This window comes from Salvelinus fontinalis, chromosome 34 (genome assembly GCF_029448725.1).
Source record: "Salvelinus fontinalis isolate EN_2023a chromosome 34, ASM2944872v1, whole genome shotgun sequence".
NCBI lineage: Eukaryota > Metazoa > Chordata > Actinopteri > Salmoniformes > Salmonidae > Salvelinus > Salvelinus fontinalis.
Window position 1 is genome coordinate 2,342,099 of NC_074698.1, and position 12,494 is coordinate 2,354,592.

Below are 12,494 nucleotides of genomic sequence, written 5' to 3' on the forward strand. Positions count from 1 at the left end.
TACAAACGATGTTTGGATCGACTTATACCTGCGAGTCCCTCATTTCCTCTATAAACGCAATCAAGACTCACGACAGGAACCGGCTTTCAAATAAGTCAATCAAGACTCACGACAGGAACCGGCTTTCACAGAAGTCAATCAAGACTCACGACAGGAACCGGCTTTCACAGAAGTCAATCAAGACTCACGACAGGAACCGGCTTTCACAGAAGTCAATCAAGACTCACGACAGGAACCGGCTTTCACAGAAGTCAATCAAGACTCACGACAGGAGCCGGCTTTCACATAAGTCAATCAAGACTCACGACAGGACCCGGCTTTCACATAAGTCAATCAAGACTCACGACAGGACCCGGCTTTCAAATAAGTCAATCAAGACTCACGACAGGAGCCGGCATTCAAATAAGTCAATCAAGACTCACGACAGGAGCCGGCATTCAAATAAGTCAATCAAGACTCACGACAGGACCCGGCATTCAAATAAGTCAATCAAGACTCACGACAGGACCCGGCATTCAAATAAGTCAATCAAGACTCACGACAGGACCCGGCATTCAAATAAGTAAATCAAGGACTGCATGCTCATTAACATCACATCTCTCTCACCTGACATCCAGAAGATCGTGTCCGAGGGGAAATGCAACTTTTCCCATTAAGTAAGTAACTTAGTATTTAATAAATAGTCATATAGGCTGCTAACATTATTGTGATTATTATTATTATTATTATCAGTAGTATTATTATTGTGATTATTATTATTATCATTATTATTATTGTGATTATTATAATTTGTATTATTATTGTGATTATTATTATTATTGTTGTGATTATTATTAGTAGTAGTATTATTATTGTGATTATTATTATTATTGTTGTGATTATTATTAGTAGTAGTATTATTATTGTGATTATTATTATTATTGTTGTGATTATTATTATTAGTAGTATTATTATTGTGATTATTATTATTATTATTCTTTTTATGATCATTATTATTATTGTTGTTATTATTATTATTGTGATTATTAGTCCTTATCCATGGCTATTTTATGTCTCATGCTGACAGTATTTTCTGTTTGATTTGTTGTTACAGGAGTAGGATATCCCGAGACTCCTGATACAGGGCTACAGACATTCAGACACAGACATCGCCTTTTTTTCTTTAAAATATTGTTTTATGTAGGATGCTACCTTTTTGGCCATGTTGCAGTTGTAAGTAGGTGTAATAAATAAATACAAATCCCTCTTTTATGAGACCATGTTGTTGTCTTGTGAAAGATGTTAAGCCACATAGCCTAGCTCAGCCAGTTCAGTTATTTTATATTGGGCCGTCGCTCTGAAGAAATAGACTCCAATTAAGCCCTCTTGTTGTTTGAAAAGTCACATTAAAATGAAGATGATTGTTGAAATGAATTACTCGACTGGTGTAGTTTTCTCCATCTGTTGCTTGGCGCCACTTGCATAACAAGTTATCTATATTTTCAGCACCAGGCGCTGTTCACCTCCTATTGATTGCGCTGCAGTTTCCGCTTTAGGTTTCAACACCACAAAATGGTCCTCTGCCTGCTTTATTAGTCTCTTGCATTCTCTCCTCATGAATGAAGTTAAAATGTAACTTTTGCATTATTTATGTAGGGTAACATTGTAGATACACTACACCACAATTTCGAATACAGTAGGAACTCTTTCCATTTGTCCTATTGAAACACACAGAAAACTATAGTATTTAGCCTAAAGCAGCATCTGATTTTACAGTAGACTATAGATGTAGGCCACTGGATAGTCACATGGCTCAGTGTTAAAATGTTAGAGCAGCACATTGGTCTGAACAACTTATATCCTTTTAGTGAATGTAAGAAAAACATCATCAAAATGAATGAGAATATTGCATTTTGAAATGCAAATACTATAGTATCTGCAGACAAATTGAAATAGTGATTCCCCTCTCCTGCAAAGTAAAGGTATATGAAATGACAAGTCTACAAGACTTGATCTCTAAATGTGTTTCTCTGTAGGCTACATACTGAACCCTAAAAGCTACAATCCTTAGTTGATAAACCCATTTTTACAAACAGTGACTTATTATTATTGTTGACAGTTACCATGGAGATGAAATGTCAACTACATCCTCATGTGATTGCATTAAATCACCTGACTGTTTCTATATGTCTGTTAGTAAATGTTATTTCTCAAAGAGATAATGAATGAATGAGAACAATTGACAATCAATAATTAGTAGTCACCATGTTAACCACAACCAACATGCTGGATCTCTGTTTAGGGCTCAGTGCTCTAAAATGAGTCTCTCTGGGGAGAGAGAGGAGGGGGACCCTGCCTCTAAAATGCATCTCTCTGGGGGACATGACACCAAAGCTAAGAGGTAAAATTACAATTTTATGAAGAATTTATTGAGTTTGTTTCTAAAATAAATAGCTATTATAAGATGAATGTACTTATTGTAAATCTCTCTGGATAAGAGCATCTGCTATATCAGGGGTTCTCAATCCGGGGTCTGTGGAGGTACTGCAGGGGTTCCGCGGCACCCTGACTGTACTCGTTGCAATGTATGACATTTGATAGAATTTTCACATGACACGACCACTTTGCCTACTCTTAATTATTGCCTAACATAATGGAATGCATTTTTGTTTTTAACCAATTGTGATCATTGTTACAAGCTGAATTTTGACAATATTACCGTTATATCAACAAATTCTTCACACCCGTTTTTAACAACTCTAAATATCTTTGGCATAGTAGGCATCAAGTCCCTTGCCAATAATGTTGCATACAACGTTGCATACAATGTTCATTTTCATCGAACACATATTACGCCCTAGATGCCTTCAAATGCCCAATTTATAGCCATGCCCAATTTAGGATTCTTTTTTAACAATGTGATGTTGTGCTCCAAAGGGAGAACTTGAAATAACATGATGTAGATAATTAAATAATCAAAAGAAAAACGTGATTATTATACACTCTTAGAAAAGAAGGTTCTTAATTGAACCAAAAAGGCTTCTATCACTTCCTCAATGTATGGAATCACTAAAAGTTATATATATATTTGGGTTCAGTGAAGAAGAACCTCTAGAGTTCTGATCAACAAAAGGTTAATGTTTTGAGGATGTGAACCCAGCAGCACTCCAGTGGTCAGATCAATTCCGCCTGTTCCGCCTCAATTCCCGGGCCAGCACCCGGCCCGGGATTCAAACCAGCCACCTGTCGGCCCCAGGTCCAACTCCTGCCACAGCTCCAACTCCTTAGTCGCTGGTCGAAAACCTGAGTTAATCTTCAGAAAAAGGCATGAGTTAATCTGCCAAAATGAAGACAAAATGTGATGCAGACATACATGGTATCACTTGTTATACATAATTATTTTACATAAGTCAAAAGCACAAGACATACTGTTGTATGTAGGTCTATATTATTTATGGATTGATTTGATAGAAATATCAAAACATTAATTTGAACTACTCCAAAGCAATTACATGTGGCGCAGGAACCACTGAGTCTCTGCATTATTCTATAGTATGATCAAGACACCTGCTCTTAACTCTTAACTACTTAGGACAGGTCACGAGGTGTCATAAATATCTGCCGACTAGGTGGGACTAGAGACTTCATGCATAGCTTTAATTTAACCCATAAATGTAAAATGTCTTTATTCTCAGTACTCATACGACCAATTTTCTACTGTGAAACGCTTTGTGGATATGGGCCCAGATGTCAAAATATTGTTATAAAAAACGTAGAAATTTTGTTATACAAAATGTAAAAAATTAATATTACTAGTGTAACCCACTGTAAAGACTGGGTTTAGTTGATTGTGTTGCACTGCTCATGTCCGCGTTCCGGAACTTCTCACGTTCCTGTACAGAACAGTTACACGCAGGCTTTTTTTTTTCTTTTTTTTTTTACCCTACCACCGTTCCCCCAATTGGAGTAAACTGATAAACATTTCTGTTTTTACCTTCAATTTATACATCTTATACACATTTTACAGACACAGTCTACTTTATAATAGTTCTCTCTTGTTTGTTCTTTGTCCTTCCTCTATTTCTGTTGTCCATCCAGTTTGATTTCCACTTGTAACTGTGCTATTTCACAATAGCTCCGCACCTATACACATTTCACAGATCCCGTATGCCCTACATTGTTTATCTTGTTATTAGTCCCACCCTTCAGCTCCACTCAACCTTTCCCATCTATCTTCCAACATCATCCATTTCGGATTTTTATTTGCCATATATTTTTCAACTGTGCTGTGATGCTTCACAAAAGATTTGAATCTTCCTATTCTCATAGCTTCCACGGATTGTAAATTAAAAATAAACATTTTTGCTAAAATAATTATTATATTATTGATTGATTGACTATGGCTTTTCAAATCCCCCAGTATTGCTATCTGTAGCGTTAGTTCTACGCAAATGTTGCAATTCTTCAACCATTCCTGGACCTGTGACCAAAAACGAGCTACATGCGGACAATACCAAAATAAATGGTCTAATGACTCTGCCTCCTCACAGCAGAATCTACAGAGCTGGGAAGATTGTATCCCCCATATATATAACATTCTATTAGTTGCAAGAATTTTGTACAATAATTTAAATTGAAAAATTCGAAGTTTTGAATCCGGCGTTGTTTTGCGTATCAATTCATAAACCATGTGCCATGGAATGGGTACATCGAAAATTTCTTCCCAACTATTTTGCAATTTATATGGCACAGCTGTAAGTTTTTTGGTCCTTAAATTAAATTGGTATATGTTTTTATTTATCACACTTTTCTTTAACCATTTATGTTCTTTAATATAAGGCCGACATACAAGTTCCTTACTTTTATCCCCTTCCACCTGCCTCTTCCATTTTTGTGGTAATGCCGCAATTAATTGGTTGTAATTTTGGGTAGAGCAGACATTTCCATATGTCTGTGTTAGCTGCATGTGTGACATTACTCCACCAGTCCTATTTATGATATCATTCACAAAAATTATACCTTTTTTAAACATTTCTTCGATAAATACATTTTTTTTATCAATTACTATATTTGAATTTAACCACAAGATTTGTTGTACTATTTGTTTCGTCCTTTCAGGTGGATTAAACTGAAATTGCAACCAACTTTCGAAGGCTTGTTTAAAAAATAAAGATATTTTGGAGATTATTTCCTTTTCAAGCAACCGAAAGTGAGCAGGTGTAATCTGAATAAAGGGAAAAAGGCCCTTCTTGAACATAGGATGAGACATTCGTACCAATCTACTAGAGAACCAGTTTGGATTTAAGTATAACTTTTGTATGACTGATGCCTTTAGTGAGAGGTCTAATGCTTTAATATTTAATAATTTCTGCCCTCCGAATTCATATTTGTTATATAAATAGGCCCTTTTAATTTTATCTGGCTTGCCGTTCCAAATAAAATTGAATATTTTTTGTTCATATAATTTAAAAAGCAGGTCACTAGGTGTAGGCAAAACCATAAGCAAATAGGTAAACTGTGATATGATTAAAGCGTTAATCAGGGTGATTTTCCCACAAATAGACAGGTATTTTCCTTTCCATGGTAGCAAGATCTTATCTATTTTTGCTAACTTTCTATAAAAATTTATTGGAGTGAGATCATTTCTTTCTTTTGGGATTTGTATACCGAGTATGTCCACATCACCGTCAGACCATTTAATTGGTAAACTACATGGCAATGTAAAATGTGTATTTTTTAGTGATCCAATACGTAATATGGTACATTTATCATAATTTGGTTTTAATCCAGAGAGAATAGCAAATGTATCTAGATCCTCTAAGAGGCCGTGGAGAGTTTCTAGTTGTGGTTTTAAAAGAAAACATGAATCATCAGCGTACAATGACACCTTAGTTTTTAGGCCCTGGATTTCTAATCCCTTAATATTAATGTTTGATCTAATTTTAACAGCTAACATTTCGATGGCAATAATAAATAGATATGCCGATAGTGGACAACCTTGTTTTACTCCTCTAGATAGTTTAAAACTTTCTGAGATGTAGCCATTATTTACTATTTTACACCTAGGGTTACTATACATAATTTTTACCCATTTTATAAGAGATTCCCCAAAATTGAAATATTCTAGGCATTTATATATAAACTACAGTCGTACTTTATCAAAAGCCTTTTCAAAATCAGCTATGAAAACCAGGCCTGGTGTCCCCGATATTTCATAGTGTTCCATTGTTTCCAGTACTTGCCTTATATTATCTCCAATGTATCGTCCATGTAAAAAACCTGTCTGATTAGGATGAATAATATCTGACAAAACTTTTTTTATTCTATGCGCCAAGCATTTTGCTAGGATTTTTGCATCACAACACTGAAGTGTAAGAGGTCTCCAATTTTTTAAATGGACTGGATCTTTATATATACCACTTGGGTCCTGTTTCAGTAATAATGTAGTAATAATTATAGGGGACAGAATGCGGTCGGACCATCACATAATTGGCATATATATTACTCTTACAGAATTTCCACGTGGGCGAGGATATTGGAAATTTCCAATATCCTCGCCCACGTGGAAATTCTGTAAGAGTAATATATATGCCAATTATGTGATGGTCCGACCGCATTCTGTCCCCTATCATTATTACTACATTATTGAATAATGATAATGACCTTCTTGTTGCGTGTCTGATAATCTATCATTTATATAGGAGTGGTTAAAACAAGCTAATAATGGTCCTTTGAGTATATCAAAAAAATGTTTGTATACTTCCACTGGTATGCCATCCAGTCCTGGAGTTTTCCCATCCTTAAAGGCCCCAATTGCATCAAGTAGTTCCTCCTCTGTAATTAGGCCTTCACATGAGTCTTTCTGTACAGATGTTAATTTTACATTATTATTAGGGAAAAAATCCATACAATTAGTTTCAGTTAGTGGAGATGGAGGAGCCTGAAACGAAAATATATTCTTAAAGTACTTTACTTCCTCTTTCAAAATATAATTTGGTGAATCATGCGTGACTCCATCATTTGTAACAAGTTTTAATACGTTTTTTTTTGGTAGCATTTCTATATTGACGATTGAAAACGAATTTGGTGCATTTTTCCCCATATTCCATCCAGTTCGCTTTATTTTTGTAATATATTACACTGGATCTTTCTTGAATAAGTTCCTCCATTTCTTTTTGTTTTTCCTCTAACTTATTCTGTGCCTCTATGGTACCGTTTTTATTGTTACCTAACTGTACTGTTAGTCCTTCAATTTCCTTTGTTAATATGGACTCTTTTGATCGAAATTGCTTTTGTTTTATAGATGAGTACTGAATTGCATGGCCTCTAAAGGCACACTTAAAAGTGTCCCATACAATATGGGGATCTGCTGTACCTATGTTATGTCTAAAAAAGTCAGTTATAAATTCTTCTGTCCTAGTTCTAAACAATTTATCATCTAGTAGGCTTTGATTAAATTTCCAATATCCTCGCCCACTTGGAAATTCTGCAAGAGTAATATATATGCCAATTATGTGATGGTCCGACCGCATTCTGTCCCCTATCAAACACTTTTTAACTTTTGGTGCCAGAGAGAATGATATAAGAAAGTAGTCAAGGCGACTAGCTTGATTAAGCCTCCGCCATGTATATCTCACTAGGTCAGGGTATTTAAGTCTCCATATATCCACTAATTCCAATACATCCATGACATTCCTGATTTCCTTAAGTGCCTGAGGGTGATAGTTTGTAGTGTGATTTCCTTTCCGGTCCATAGAGGTATTTAAGACCGTATTAAAATCTCCCACTATAATAATAGAGTCTAGTGTTGCTTGTAGAGTTGATACATTCTTATATATATTGTCAAAGAAGCTTGGATCATCATTATTCGGACCGTATAGGTTAATAAGCCATATATGTTTATTGTCCAATAACATATTTAAAATAATCCATCTACCTTGAGGATCTGTTTGGACAAGTTACACATTTGGATCAAAGTTATTATTAATTAAAACCATCACCCCTTTCGAATTTCTTTGCCCATGGGAGAAATATATTTTGCCCCCCCAGTTCTTTTTCCACAAAACTTAATCTAAAACTGTCGAATGGGTTTCCTGTAAACAGTAGATATTATAATCCTTCTCTTTTAGCCAGGTAAATACTGATCGTCTTTTCTTATTATCTGCTAAGCCATTACAATTGTAACTGGCTATACTTATTTCACCACTTACCATAATGAGACACACCTTTCAATTATTTTTATCAAAATATATGTTTGTAAACGTCCTATTAAAAAGTAACATAATGATTGAGTGTCTATATAGTTGTACCATGACATTTGCATCTCCACTAAGCAAACCTCCAATTGGTCCCCACTATTCCACCCGCCAAAAGCCCCCATCTCGAGTTGGGTTGTCATCCCAATGCCCGGCAGACCACCCCCGACCCCCCGCATCGCACAGCCCCGGACCGACTGGGATCCATCCTTCGAAAAGTGCACACAGCACCATCCACCGAACCGAAGCAGATCCATTGCCAAATGCATTTCCATCGCCCTCACCTCGATTTTTATTACATATTGCTGTGAATCATCCTCTATAGTCCCTAACATCTTTTACTTCTTCCTTCGCAACAGTTGTGGGATACACACATACACCCACACACATTCAGCCCTTACCCCCACACAACCATAAGCTCACCCTCTCAACAATTGCACCATCCCAGAGCCCAACTCAAGATGGGTCATGATTTACAAATGTACTTGCAGTTGCAGCTGCATGAGAAGGCCTGCAAGACCGCGCAAAAAATGAGCATAAATGTAGAGATTTATTTACCATTGTCACATCCTAGATGATGGAGGTCAAATGTACACCTTCTTCCTGAAACACCCACAATACGGTCATCCATTTTGACCATGTTCCCAAGCATCTCCATGCAGTCCGATTGGTTTCGTGCCACCAGGGCCACAATAATATACCCCCTCTCTGAATGTCCGAGTGTGACCCCCTCCCCATGGGTTACAGCAGCTAGTGTTGCCAGCACTGCCACTGCCTGGTTGGGGGCACCCCACCGGAATCCCCACCGGCTAGGTACAAGGTCGTCAAGGTTCTCATTAGCAGCTTTGAGAATTTCCTTGTTTATTATGCTCTCCCTTTAGGGGGCTTTGGCTTTGCAGGACCAACCCTGCCAAGCAGACTCAGAATCTTGATGGGGCAGTGCTGCTCATGGTCCCTGTCCTCATTTTGGCTGCATACAGACCGTTTACAGCATGCACATAAAACAGTTAGGGACTTCTCCTTAGTATCTGGGCCATTCATGTGGGTGTCTAGGGTATAGGGCCATGGACCGTACCATTAAAATAGGATAATAAATAATTAGATATAATTTATTTTAAAAATGTAGTTCCCCATGATAGGACAATAAATAAATAAGACGTATAATTCATTATAAAAGTATATCCATCATTTGAACAACATTGAAAGCCCTCTCATACCCGGCCCACAGCAATACACTGGCTCTGGGATATGCAACTATTTCATTACTCACTCACTCAACTTTCCAAACATAACAAATAAAAATAAACACACACCACACCATCCACACATACTGTGCCTTCTGTTTACTTAGTTTTTATCTTCACTATGTAGAAATAGTGCTTGTGTTCAATTAGTTATATGTGAAGATTTATAGAAAAGCTATATTTTGTATTGTATTGTTACAATCAGTAACCGGGCTTGAATTGTGTTTATTTTCCTCATCTATGAGAACTTTGTAATTTTTTAAATAACCATGGAGTAATCTTTGTGTCTCTGAACAACTGGTTATCAATATATAGTTTATCCACGACGAGAGCTACTCGTTTCGCTTTTAATCTATTTTCTTTGAAAATTGGATACAGAACTTTGCGCCGTTCTGCAATTTCTTTCGGAAACTGATCATTCATGCCAATTTTGGTCCCAGCAAGTCTTTTACCCAGGCTTTTAACCATTATTTTATCTTTAAATGAAGCAAATTTGGCAACGATTGGGCGTTCGTACCTCTGCCCTCTCTGTCCGAGGCGAATCTGAAGCGCCGCAAAAAGGAACTCTCTAACTACAGATTCAGGAACCTCTCCTTCTTTCTCTTGGATACCTGTAAGTACCAAATTCTCTCTCATGGATCTAGTTTGTATGTCCAGTAAGCATTCTTTCAGAACGTTGTTCTCCTTTTTAAATTCATTCATTTCGGTTTCAATCTTATTGACCGTCACTTTTAGCGCGTGTGTTTCCTTCTCCAATGTCGCAGCTTTTTCATCACTCATCTCTAGGCTTGCCTTCAAGTCTTTTATATCTTTACTAACTAATTCAAGTATACCCAGTTTGTCATTTATTGATTTTAACAGATCGGTTTCGACCTTTACCATTGCCGGTGTTGAGAATATTAGATCATCCGTGTCGGTTGAGGAGTCACGTTTTCGTTTTTGATTCGGTTCCCCTGTCTTATTCTCCGTCATGTTTGGGTGTTGCTTGTTTTCGTAATATTTGTCGATAAATGTCTCTAGTCATAGGATTTGTTTTGTGTTATTATCCAGATTGAAGGTTATCACCCACCAGATTATTTAGTGCTAATATTTTTGTCTAATTTAGCAGATATTTCGAATATTATGTTTTATCTTGAGGTGCTCTACATAACTTCGTTCAGTCCGCCATTACCTTTACGTCCGCCGTCTACGTCCTACGTCTACGTCCCCTCGTCTACCATTTTCTTGTTACACGCAGAGTTGGCTGAGGGGATCTTGGGGAATAACGATGGAGTTTACTACAGTGTTGAGACACCAAAGTTTAATGTTCAAATTGCTTTTTGCTTTACGGTCAGGGACAGTATGAGTGTAGCCAGATCCTTTTCACTCTCCATCCTTGTTTCATTTTGTGGTTCACTGGATTCGATATTTTCATCGAGATGAGGGACAGACGAATGACCTGCTAGTTATCCTAGCTAGTCGGTATAGCTAGGTAAGCTAGCTAGCTCCTCTACTAGCAGCATCCTAGTTAACCGAGCTACCACTACATCATCACCGGCTGTCTGCATTTCTTGTAGACCGATGGAGCTCCCCGGTTGTTTCTTCCACCTGTTAAATCCCGTGGAGGGCTTCCCCCTCTCTCGTTGACGATGCTGGCTACCTCTGTCCCGTTCTCCTCTTTTCACTAGATGGATGGTAACTTTAGTGTTTAAACCCTCTGTGCCCAAGGATTTTTGAATATTATTTTCGGGGCGCCTCAAATTGGCTGAACACATGACATTTTTAACTCTGATAAAAACTTTATCTGGTAAAAACTAGTTCATTGCATCCATCGAGAAGGTTGATGCTGGTTGATGAATTTGACAATGAATGTACAAGGAAAATAAATTTTTCTCGAACAGAGGTGACTGAATTAATGTTCATGCTTATTGATAATCATTATATTAATGAAGAATAATTTCCAAACATGAGCATAAAAACAGGTAATAATAAACATGGATCATCATTATATTACTTCACAGTAATCTGTTAAATGCTTTTTCAGTCCTTCCTCTTGCGTTAGCAGTGTGGAAAGGGACAGAAAGAAGCACACAGGAGTTTTCCTGTGAGGGGGAGTGGTTGTGTATCCAGGAAGAAAACTAAACTAATCTTCAGAAAAAAAAATTGTGGTCTTATGCTTCCATCTATTGGAATTGTGTAGCAACTGCAGTAGTACTGAATAATGTGTAATTCCTTACTAAATTAATAATTACTCAGAATTGTAAAATATAACATTTTCTAGTTCATTTTCCCACTTACAACCATAAAATAACAATTTATAGCATAACAAACAATGAAACTGACATATCCCAAAAACACCATAATTATATATAAACAACTATATATTTAGATGGGTGACATTATCTGCCAAAATAACAGCCCTGTAGACAAAGAAGAGCACTCCAGTAGGTACCGAAATAATCAGAGGCCATTTCTTCAACAGTGAGGTTACAAGTTTATCATCTTACAAAGCAGAATTACTTTCCCATTGTTCCTCAACTGTAATGTATGATATACTATTTTCTAGCTCTGAGTCTCTGCTTTTTTCCAAAGTAAAAAACAATTTCAAATTTTGCGACAAAAGACCAAATCAAGCTGGTCGGTCATATTTGACTGTGTAAAACCTAGCAGTACACTTAATTCACTGAGTGTAAGGCAGATAAATAGCATTTAGCAAAAAAACATGATTATATGTCTCTGAAAGGACAACATCAAGTGATAGATTTTTAAGCAAATAGATGTCTGTCATTGAACAATCGCATGCCTGATAAGCTAGTGAGAACACACCAATCTCTTTAATTTCTTTTAAACAATAACAGCTAATTTACCAACATTTACCAGACCAGCCTCCCCTGTACCCAGCTGTGTGTCCATGAAGAGTGACATGTCTATGCATCAACCTCTAAGCTTTAAAAAGGGAGACTTTTCTACTGAACATAGGTAAGAAGAACTCATGTGTGATGGTCAGTGAGTTAAACAACACTGTCTCTAGTCATTT